Here is a 12196-nt window from a genome sequence, read left to right as displayed (position 1 = left end):
CCGTACAGGCAGATATGTGAGGGCGGCTGACGTTATTCCACCTACAACAGGTTGCTGTTACTCATCGTAACAGTACTGATATGCAAGCACTGATGTGGGTAACAGCTACTAATCAATAATACACTCCTGGAAATGGAAAAAAGAACACATTGACACCGGTGTGTCAGACCCACCATACTTGCTCCGAACACTGCGAGAGGGCTGTACAAGCAATGATCACACGCACGGCACAGCGGACACACCAGGAACCGCGGTGTTGGCCGTCGATGGCGCTAGCTGCGCAGCATTTATGCACCGCCGCCGTCAGTGTCAGCCAGTTTGCCGTGGCATACGGAGCTCCATCGCAGTCTTTAACACTGGTAGCATGCCGCGACAGCGTGGACGTGAACCGTATGTGCAGTTGACGGACTTTGAGCGAGGGCGTATAGTGGGCATGCGGGAGGCCGGGTGGACGTACCGCCGAATTGCTCAACACGTGGGGCGTGAGGTCTCCACAGTACATCGATGTTGTCGCCAGTGGTCGGCGGAAGGTGCACGTGCCCGTCGACCTGGGACCTGGGACCGGACCGCAGCGACGCACGGATGCACGCCAAGACCGTAGGATCCTACGCAGTGCCGTAGGGGACCGCACCGCCACTTCCCAGCAAATTAGGGACACTGTTGCTCCTGGGGTATCGGCGAGGACCATTCGCAACCGTCTCCATGAAGCTGGGCTACGGTCCCGCACACCGTTAGGCCGTCTTCCGCTCACGCCCCAACATCGTGCAGCCCGCCTCCAGTGGTGTCGCGACAGGCGTGAATGGAGGGACGAATGGAGACGTGTCGTCTTCAGCGATGAGAGTCGCTTCTGCCTTGGTGCCAATGATGGTCGTATGCGTGATTGGCGCCGTGCAGATGAGCGCCACAATCAGGACTGCATACGACCGAGGCACACAGGGCCAACACCCGGCATCATGGTGTGGGGAGCGATCTCCTACACTGGCCGTACACCACTGGTGATCGTCGAGGGGACACTGAATAGTGCACGGTACATCCAAACCGTCATCGAACCCATCGTTCTACCATTCCTAGACCGGCAAGGGAACTTGCTGTTCCAACAGGACAATGCACGTCCGCATGTATCCCGTGCCACCCAACGTGCTCTAGAAGGTGTAAGTCAACTACCCTGGCCAACAAGATCTCCGGATCTGTCCCCCATTGAGCATGTTTGGGACTGGATGAAGCGTCGTCTCACGCGGTCTGCACGTCCAGCACGAACGCTGGTCCAACTGAGGCGCCAGGTGGAAATGGCATGGCAAGCCGTTCCACAGGACTACATCCAGCATCTCTACGATCGTCTCCATGGGAGAATAGCAGCCTGCATTGCTGCGAAAGGTGGATGTACACTGCACTAGTGCCGACATTGTGCATGCTCTGTTGCCTGTGTCTATGTGCCTGTGGTTCTGTCAGTGTGATCATGTGATGTATCTGACCCCAGGAATGTGTCAATAAAGTTTCCCCTTCCTGGGACAATGAATTCACGGTGTTCTTATTTCAATTTCCAGGAGTGTATTTATCAAGTTCGTGAGCAGAGCTGGAACATTTTGACAACTGTGCATTATTTTTCGTCATTCACACACACCGGATTCTCAGTCATACTGTTCGTGTGTTTGTACTGCAGGTGTGACTTTCTGGGGAGGTACGTGGACCTTGCACATCAATAACTGTTGCTATGGAGGATGGCTGAGGTTACATTTTAGTATTACAGTCCACACGTGTGTGCTACACAGAAAAATGTCGTGGCACGCGCAGTGGGCAAACTTGATCGCCTTTGTGCTTAGCGGTGGAAGCTGGACACCCGAACCTGAGACACTGGGAGAGAAGAGGACCGGACAAGTGCAAGTAGGGCTCGCCTTTTGAGGGTACCGCACAAACTTAATCCCTGTATATAAAAGGCAATGTCCTGACTCACTGACTGATTCACTCATCATCGCCCATAACAAACCACAAATGACAGAACCTTGAAATTTGGAGAGGGTGTGGATCTTGTACTGTAGGTGTCTTTTAAGAAAGTTTTTTTTCGGAAATCTACCTTAAAGGGGACGAGATAGAGGATGAAACGTTTTCTAGAAATCAGTCGCTAGAAGACAGTTTTGAAGACATACCTACAAAAATTAGTGGCTGTTTTCTCCATCAGAAATAAAGAAAAACGTGTGTCAGAATTTTTGGAAATTTAATAACTATGGGGGTGAAAAAGTGTGTGTATTTTTAAACATATATAAATCATTATGAAAGTGCTACTTGTTGTTGTTGTTGTGGTCTTCAGTCCTGAGACTGGTTTGATGCAGCTCTCCATGCTACTCTATCCTGTGCAAGCTTCTTCATCTCCCAGTACCTACTGCAACCTACATCCTTCTGAATCTGCTTAGTGTATTCATCTCTTGGTCTCCCTCTACGATTTTTACCCTCCACGCTGCCCTCCAATACTAAATTGATGATCCCTTGATGCCTCAGAACATGTCCTACCAACCGATCCCTTCTTCTGGTCAAGTTGTGCCACAAACTTCTCTTCTCCCCAATCCTATCCAATACTTCCTCATTAGTTATGTGATCTACCCATCTAATCTTCAGCACTCTTCTGTAGCACCACATTTCGAAAGCTTCTATTCTCTTCTTGTCCAAACTATTTATCGTCCATGTTTCACTTCCATACATGGCTACACTCCATACGAATACTTTCAGAAATGACTTCCTGACACTTAAATCAATACTGGATGTTAACAAATTTCTCTTCTTCAGAAACGCTTTCCTTGCCATTGCCAGCCTACATTTTATATCCTCTCTACTTCGACCATCATCAGTTATTTTGCTCCCCAAATAGCAAAACTCCTTTACTACTTTAAGTGCCTCATTTCCTAATCTAATTCCCTCAGCATCACCCAACTTAATTCGACTACATTCCATTATCCTTGTTTTGCTTTTGTTGATGTTCATCTTATATCCTCCTTTCAAGACACTGTCCATTCCATTCAACTGCTCTTCCAAGTCCTTTGCTGTCTCTGACAGAATTACAATGTCATCGGCGAACCTCAAAGTTTTTATTTCTTCTCCATGAATTTTAATACCTACTCCGAATTTTTCTTTTGTTTCCTTTACTGCTTGCTCAATATACAGATTGAACAACATCGGGGAGAGGCTACAACCCTGTCTTACTCCCTTCCCAACCACTGCTTCCCTTTCATGTCCCTCGACTCTTATAACTGCCATCTGGTTTCTGTACAAATTGTAAATAGCCCTTCGCTCCCTGTATTTTACCCCTGCCACCTTTAGAATTTGAAAGAGAGTATTCCAGTCAACATTGTCAAAAGCTTTCTCTAAGTCTACAAATGCTAGAAACGTAGGTTTGCCTTTCCTTAATCTTTCTTCTAAGATAAGTCGTAAGGTCAGTATTGCCTCACGTGTTCCAGTGTTTCTACGGAATCCAAACTGATCTTCCCCGAGGTTGGCTTCTACTAGTTTTTCCATTCGTCTGTAAAGAATTCGTGTTAGTATTTTGCAGCTGTGACTTATTAAGCTGATAGTTCGGTAATTTTCACATCTGTCAACACCTGCTTTCTTTGGGATTGGAATTATTATATTCTTCTTGAAGTCTGAGGGTATTTCGCCTGTTTCATACATCTTGCTCACCAGATGGTAGAGTTTTGTCAGGACTGGCTCTCCCACGGCCGTCAGTAGTTCCAATGGAATATTGTCTACTCCGGGGGCCTTGTTTCGACTCAGGTCTTTCAGTTCTCTGTCAAACTCTTCCCGCAGTATCATATCTCCCATTTCATCTTCATCTACATCCTCTTCCATTTCCATAATATTGTCCTCAAGTACATCGCCCTTGTATAGACCCTCTATATACTCCTTCCACCTTTCTGCTTTCCCTTCTTTGCTTAGAACTGGGTTTCCATCTGAGCTCTTGATATTCATACAAGTCGTTCTCTTATCTCCAAAGGTCTCTTTAATTTTCCTGTAGGCGATATCTATGTTACCCCTAGTGAGATAGGCCTCTACATCCTTACATTTGTCCTCTAGCCATCCCTGCTTAGCCATTTTGCACTTCCTGTCGATCTCATTTTTGAGACGTTTGTATTCCTTTTTGCCTGTTTCACTTACTGCATTTTTATATTTTCTCCTTTCATCAATTAAATTCAATATTTCTTCTGTTACCCAAGGATTTCTACTAGCCCTCGTCTTTTTACCTACTTGATCCTCTGCTGCCTTCACTACTGCTACTTAAGTATTACTAAAGCTACAGCTACAAAAATTGGTCTTCGACTTCTCGGCTACAAACAAGAAAAAGAAGAGGTGTTTCAGTGTTTTTCGAAATTTAACCCCTGAATGGGTGCAATAGAAGATAAACTGCTTCATGAAAACATTTCATTATGAACGCATTTGAAAATTTAAATCTGGCTTCTCGACAGAAAGTAAAAAAAGATGTTTCGCTATTTTTGGAAATTCAAGTTTTTACGGAAACATTTCATTATGCAAGCATTTTTGAAGCTAAAATTATGGAATTTTGTAACTGGTTTCTCTATTAGGAACAAAAAAATACAAAATCAGTAAGGGGTGAAATATATGAGGGGTGAAATGTATAAGGAGTGAAATATACACAACTTTTAAAGCTAAAGCTTTGAAATTAGATGTTTAGCTTCTCAGTTAGCAACGAAAAACATACGTGAATCACTATTTTTGGAAATTCAAACCCTATAGGGGTGGATAGTGGATGTAATTTTTATGGAAGTACTTCATTATTCAAGCATTTTTGAACCTAAATCTATGTAAATTTGCGTTTGGCTTCCCTGTTAGAAACAAAAATCATCTTCATTATTCTATTTTTTTAAAAATTTAACCTCTAGAGGTTTGAAACTGGGGGGTGAAATGTTTTGTAAATATATCTCAAAGTGAAAACATTTTTCAAAGCTCAATCTTATTGGGAATTCAACTCCGAGAGGGAATTAAATAGGGGATAAAAAGTTTATAAAATTATGCAAGTATTTTCAAAGCTATATCTACGAAAATTAAATAGGGGCTTCTCTGTTAGATATAAAAAAATACTTGTTTCAATGTTTTTGGAAATTCAACCCCTAAGAGGGTTAAATAGGGGATCAAAAATTTTAAGAAAATATTTCGTTATGTTAAATAAAGTTCTTAAAACTATGACAATTGGTATTTAACTTCACTGTTATATGTAAAGAAATGTGTCCTAGGGGAGGGAAGTTCCTATGGAAGTATCACCACAAGAAAGCAAAAGGATTAACAAAAACCTTGGGCTTTAGTTACCACACTCGCTTTTCGGTTAGAATTACATTTTGATAACGCCACGCTTCTTTGGCTTTAATTAGCGTGAGAAGTTTAGAAAGTGTTGGAATTTATCAACAACATAAAAATTCGATTAAAGAAAAACAAAAACAAAACAAAAATGTGCACAGATCATGCAGTGTACGCGAGTGAAGCAGTGAGTGATAGGCTAGTTATGTGTATAGACAGTATATCTACGCTTGTCCGTCCTCTTTTAGAATACTGCTGCACGGTGCGGGATCCTTACCAGATAGAATTGACGGAGTACATCGAAAAAGTTGAAAGAAGAGCAGCACGTTTTGTATTATCACGAAATGTGGGAGAGAGTGTCACAGAAATGATACAGGATTTGGGCTGGAAATGAATAAAAGGAAGATGTTCCTCGTTGCGACGGAATCTTCTCACGAAATTCCAATCACCAACTTTCTCCTCCGAATGCGAAAATACTTTGTTGACACCGACCTACATAGGTAGAAACAATCACCACGATAAAATAAGGGAAATCAGAGCTCGTACGGAAAGATATATGTGTTCGTTCTTTCTGCGCGCTATGCGAGATTGGAATAATACAGAATTGTGAAGGTGGTTTGATGAACCCTCTGCCAGGCACTTAAATGTGATTTTGAGAGTATCCATGTACATGCAGATGTAGATGTACGTTTCGACAAGTTTGCAAGTAGACAAATATACGACATATGTGGCCATGTCTTTTGATTGCACTGACGTAAAACTTTATTTATTTTATTTTTTTTACACCGCTAAGGGCCCATAGACCTTAGTATGGTGAAAAATTTCAACTTCATACCTCTATCCGATCCCGCAAAAGGCGTCTTAACAAATGGATAGACAGACAGAGGACCAACACATGGCAAAAAATAAAAAAAAAAGTAATTATGGGGAACAATTAAAAACTAACAATATTTGGATGTTTCATTTATCGTGGCAAATTTCTTGATTCCACGGCAACGAGAAGTAGCCCGTAGATTTTGATGAATGATTTTGCGACATAAATCAGACATAAGTAGCCGTATCTTTAGGTTGCAATGATTTATAAGCTTAAATTTTTTACACCGCCAAGGGACCATAAGCATCAGAATTTGGCATTAATTTCAACTTGATACCTCTACTTGTTCCCGACAGAACGGGGTCTTAACAAATGGATAGACGACCGGATAACAAAGTGATGCTATATGGGTTCGGTTTTTACCGACTAAGGACGGAACTCTGAAAATGAACACACTGTCACATCCCCATAGACTAAACATGAGGACAAGCATGATGACTTCATAGAAATACTTTGAAAGGCGGTGGACGAGCATATTGTAAAGACACACTAGTTGACCTTAAAGTTAGTGAAAACAAATGCCACATAAAACAGGATAGCAAAAATTGCAGTAAGTGAGCTAGATTGTCATTAACCTTCTTGATTTTAATTTCATTCTTCGACTGTTTCTCTTAGGAGCCTGCATCTTTTGGTACGAAAATATATCTGCATGTGATATTTAAGGCGAGATCGGTTAACAAGGTCAAGGGAATAGTGTCTGTCTGGAATATTGTGGTTACACGTACGTAAAACTATTGAGCCTAATTGTAATACGTGAACTGTGGTTTAATCCGCCGACTAGATTTGTTGGGTATAATGGAAGGAAATTTCTTCCGAAGCCAAGATCGCTAAATGATATTTATTTCATGCTAACCGGCTTAGACAGAATTCTGCTGTGATCTTCTGATCTTCGGAAATTTAAAGTGCGAACGTATGACTAACACAGCGAGAACACAGTTCACTCATAATACAGCTTAAGCATATAGATTTGTTAGTAATGAGAAGATGAAAATACACTCCTGGAAATGGAAAAAGGAACACATTGACACCGGTGTGTCAGACCCCACCATACTTGCTCCGGACACTGCGAGAGGGCTGTACAAGCAATGATCACACGCACGGCACAGCGGACACACCAGGAACCACGGTGTTGGCCGTCGAATGGCGCTAGCTGCGCAGCATTTGTGCACCGCCGCCGTCAGTGTCAGCCAGTTTGCCGTGGCATACGGAGCTCCATCGCAGTCTTTAACACTCGTAGCATGCCGCGACAGCGTGGACGTGAACCGTACGTGCAGTTGACGGACTTTGAGCGAGGCTGTATAGTGGGCATGCGGGAGGCCGGGTGGACGTACCGCCGAATTGCTCAACACGTGGGGCGTGAGGTCTCCACAGTACATCGATGTTGTCGCCAGTGGTCGGCGGAAGGTGCACGTGCCCGTCGACCTGGGACCGGACCGCAGCGACGCACGGATGCACGCCAAGACCGTAGGATCCTACGCAGTGCCGTAGGGGACCGCACCGCCACTTCCCAGCAAATTAGGGACACTGTTGCTCCTGGGGTATCGGCGAGGACCATTCGCAACCGTCTCCATGAAGCTGAGCTACGGTCCCGCACACCGTTAGGCCGTCTTCCGCTCACGCCCCAACATCGTGCAGCCCGCCTCCAGTGGTGTCGCGACAGGCGTGAATGGAGGGACGAATGGAGACGTGTCGTCTTCAGCGATGAGAGTCGCTTCTGCCTTGGTGCCAATGATGATCGTATGCGTGTTTGGCGCCGTGCAGGTGAGCGCCACAATCAGGACTGCATACGACCGAGGCACACAGGGCCAACACCCGGCATCATGGTGTGGGGAGCGATCTCCTACACTGGCCGTACACCACTGGTGATCGTCGAGGGGACACTGAATAGTGCACGGTACATCCAAACCGTCATCGAACCCATCGTTCTACCATTCCTAGACCGGCAAGGGAACTTGCTGTTCCAACAGGACAATGCACGTCCGCAGTGCCACCCAACGTGCTCTAGAAGGTGTAAGTCAACTACCCTGGCCAGCAAGATCTCCGGATCTGTCCCCCATTGAGCATGTTTGGGACTGGATGAAGCGTCGTCTCACGCGGTCTGCACGTCCAGCACGAACGCTGGTCCAACTGAGGCGCCAGGTGGAAATGGCATGGCAAGCCGTTCCACAGGACTACATCCAGCATCTCTACGATCGTCTCCATGGGAGAATAGCAGCCTGCATTGCTGCGAAAGGTGGATATACACTGTACTAGTGCCGACATTGTGCATGCTCTGTTGCCTGTGTCTATGTGCCTGTGGTTCTGTCAGTGTGATCATGTGATGTATCTGACCCCAGGAATGTGTCAATAAAGTTTCCCCTTCCTGGGACAATGAATTCACGGTGTTCTTATTTCAATTTCCAGGAGTGTATAAATAAATGTAGAGCCAGTGTATTCGTTAAGTGACATAGGTGTAATATATCATGTCGTGAGGTAGGAACTTCATATTTCCGAAGGCCAGATCATGAGAGCAAACTTCTGTCAAACCGGTCATCGTCAAATAAATAATATTTAGCGGTCTTGGCTCCAGAAGCAGTTTCTTACCATTATATCGACAGATTGATCCCATTACACAAACATGATTGTTAGTTTGTTCGGATATATTTTATGAATTTCTCGCCAATTGCACTGCAACTGTTTCGCTCGTAACTGACGTCTAGCCAGCAGTGTGTCATGTCCGGCACCATAAAGTCACCATGGAGGCAGGTAGTAATTGATGTTCCCCAGTGTTTGGTATTAGATCCCATACTATTCAGATTGTGTACGTAAATTATGTGTCACCAGTTTTGTGTTGTCGCTGAACCACATGTGCGCCGATGACCTCAACTTGTATCTAAGTTCGAAAGTAATAAACCTGAAGACAGCTATCTAGAATCTCAGTACAGACCTGTGTGCACTATATAAACGAGCAAAGGATATTACGTTGAAGTTCATCCCATTCAAAACCCAAGTGGTATTACAGCAATTGTGATGCAAAACACTTTGTTAGTTGTTCACTTATTTATTCCTCAAACTAGTTTCAGTGACAAATATCACCATCATCAGTGGTTTCTTTAAATCTTATTTACTCTACGTTACGGCATGTTTTTAAGAATTGTGGTCGCTGTTTGCAGGATATTTTCTGTGCATTGTCTGTTGCTGTTTTTCTCAGCGTACATCATGAAATCTGCAAGTTCGTTGGACGGCGTGCAGCTAATTCCATACACAGAAAACCAAAACTTATTCAATTTGTTTATGATCCAGAAACATAGCGCCATCTTCAAGTGGTAGTGGTTGGTCATTCTAGGCTTATCAGCCCGAAATATTGGAAATACCTACCGTTTTTAACCCTAAATGCGACAAATATCAACTTCTTCAGAAAAGAATCTAGGAGTTATAATAGACGAAAACTTAAATTCGACATAGCACGTAACTGAAACATTAAATAAGGCATCAGCACCTCTCTGTGTCCTAAAAAATGTAAAGAGCGCTTCCCTCTTGGCCTAAGAAACAAACTTGCACAAGTAGATATACTTCCAATTATTGACTACATCGATGTCGCCCTGCAAGACATTTCTCAGGAAAGCTCACGGCAGCTGGGACTGCTTATGAATGCCTGTGTTCGTTGTATCTGCGATGTTGGACTCTTTGATCATATTCCATCATCATCTGCAGAACTATCCCGGCTGCTTGCAGACAAGCGCAGACACTTCCATACTCTCTGTCTTCCCTACTGTCAACGAGCACTGTCTCTCATTCATATCTCCACTCAATCTTAATGCTCTTGTCTGAACAACGCGGCAGAAACACCCATTCACGTCAGAACGAAACCCTTTCCGTCCCACTCAATCGTTCAGTCACTTTCTCGAAGTGCTTCTCAGTAGTAGGTCACAAACTCTGCAATAGCCTCCCGCATTATAACAGAGAACTGAATAACATCACCCGCTGAAGACAGTTAATGATGTATCTACTAAAGGAATAATAACGATTAGCGTTGTAAACTGAAGGCTGGGCGTTGTGGGCGAGCGGTTCCAGGCGCTTGTCTGGAACCGCTCTACCTAGACGGTCGCAGGTTCGAATCCTGCCTCGGGCATGGTTGTGTGTGATGTCCTTAGGTTAGTTAGGTTTAAGTAGTTCTAAGTTCTAGGGGACTGATGACCTCAGATGTTAATACCACAGTGTTCAGAGCCATTTCAACCACTTCTGTTTATTCGTTGACTTTCCGTCAATTACTACGAACTGTGACCTCTCTTACAGGAAATCACGAATCCACTCATATAACTGAGACGATATTCCATAAGCCAACATCAAATCCTTCATTACCAGTCATTCTGAGAATCTGGTATGCAAAGTCTACCCTCTGTTGCACAACTCGTGCAATCGTGGCCTCTCTGAATTGAAACACGAGTAGTTTGTGTGTCAGATTTATCTCCGTGCTGGAAAGCTTCGAACCAGTCTCTGCTGGAGTTCTTCGGATTTCCTCGGATTTTTCTGGCCAATTTCAGAAACCTTGGCGACATTTGCAGGAGTACCTACAGCTTGCCCGAGGCAAACATTGCCCATTAGATTACCTGCCACGCTGATTATCAGCCACCCTGTCTGCTGGAATAGGCAAAGACCTCGAGAACGGTTTTCGCATCGAGTCCTTTTCGATCATTAAATCGTGCTTTAAAAGTACGCCTTGTTGCCGAACGACTGTGTTCTAGCCTGTGATATCCAGTAGCAGAAAACACGTTGTTCATAGGAATACCTGACTTCAACCTTTTCAAACAAACAAACAAACAAAAAGATGTTCAAACGTGTGTGAAATCTTATGGGACTTAACTGCTAAGGTCATCAGTCCCTAAGCTTACACACTACTTAACCTAAACTATCCTAAGGACAAACACACACACCCATGCCCGAGGGAGGACTCGAACCGCCGGCCCCGGTGGTCTAGCGGTTCTAGGCGCTCAGTCCGGAACCGCGCGACTGCTACGGTCGCAGGTTCGAATACTGCCTCGGGCATGGATGTATGTGATGTCCTTAGGTCAGTTAGGTTTAACTAGTTCTAAGTTCTAGGGGACTGATGACCTCAGAAGTTGAGTCCCATAGTGCTCAGTGCCATTTGAGGACTCGAACCTCCGCCGGGACTAGCCGCATTCAACCTTTTCCTTCGGTGCACTAACTTGTTTCACGTTTCAATGGTGGAAACGATCGGTTTTGAACTCCGATGCACTATTTATACACATTATACAGGGTGTATCAAAAAGTAGCACCCGATTTTAAAAAATCGTAACTACTATGTTATTTGAGATATGTGCGTGAACACAGCGTACTATTGGAAATAGCAAAGTCTCGAGGTTTACATGGTTCCCGCTAGGTAGCAGCAGTGTGCGACCACTTCAGTTCTAGTTCAAATGGTGTCGTGACAACAGAAAGCGTTTTGTGTTCTACGTTTTGGGCAGTGCGCGTCAGTAATAAGTGTTCAGCGTGACTTTCGTATTAGGTATGGTGTGGATCCTCCTACAGCACAGAGCATTAGAAGATGGCATGAACAATTCCGAGATACAGGTTGTTTGCGTAAAGGCAAATCGCCGGGCCGTCCCCGAGTGTCTAACACAGACACAACAACGTGTGGATTTTTGTGATTTCGTTCTTGGTAAGATGGAGGATCACAGATTTCTTCCAGGCTTAGAGTTTAGTGACAAGTTTAGTGACGAGTTTAATGACGAGTTTAGTGACGAGGCAACATTCCGCTTAAATTACATAGATGAACCGCGATAATGTGAGAACAAGGGGTACGGAACAACCACATGAAGCTGTGCAACATGAAAGAGATTCGCCAAAATTTAATGTGTCTTCCGCAGTTTCCCGGGAAAAGGTGTATGGTCCATTTTCCTTTGCCGAGAACGCTGTTGCAGAAAGCACATATCTCGATAGGCTTGAGAACTTTTTCCCACAGTTGGAGACCCGAACGACTTCATTTTCCAACAGATTGGGGAACCGCCACATTGGCATCTGGAAGAG

This window comes from Schistocerca serialis, chromosome 12, assembly GCF_023864345.2.
Source record: "Schistocerca serialis cubense isolate TAMUIC-IGC-003099 chromosome 12, iqSchSeri2.2, whole genome shotgun sequence".
NCBI lineage: Eukaryota > Metazoa > Arthropoda > Insecta > Orthoptera > Acrididae > Schistocerca > Schistocerca serialis.
The sequence above is the reverse complement of the archived record's forward strand: the minus strand, read 5'-3'. Positions refer to the sequence as shown.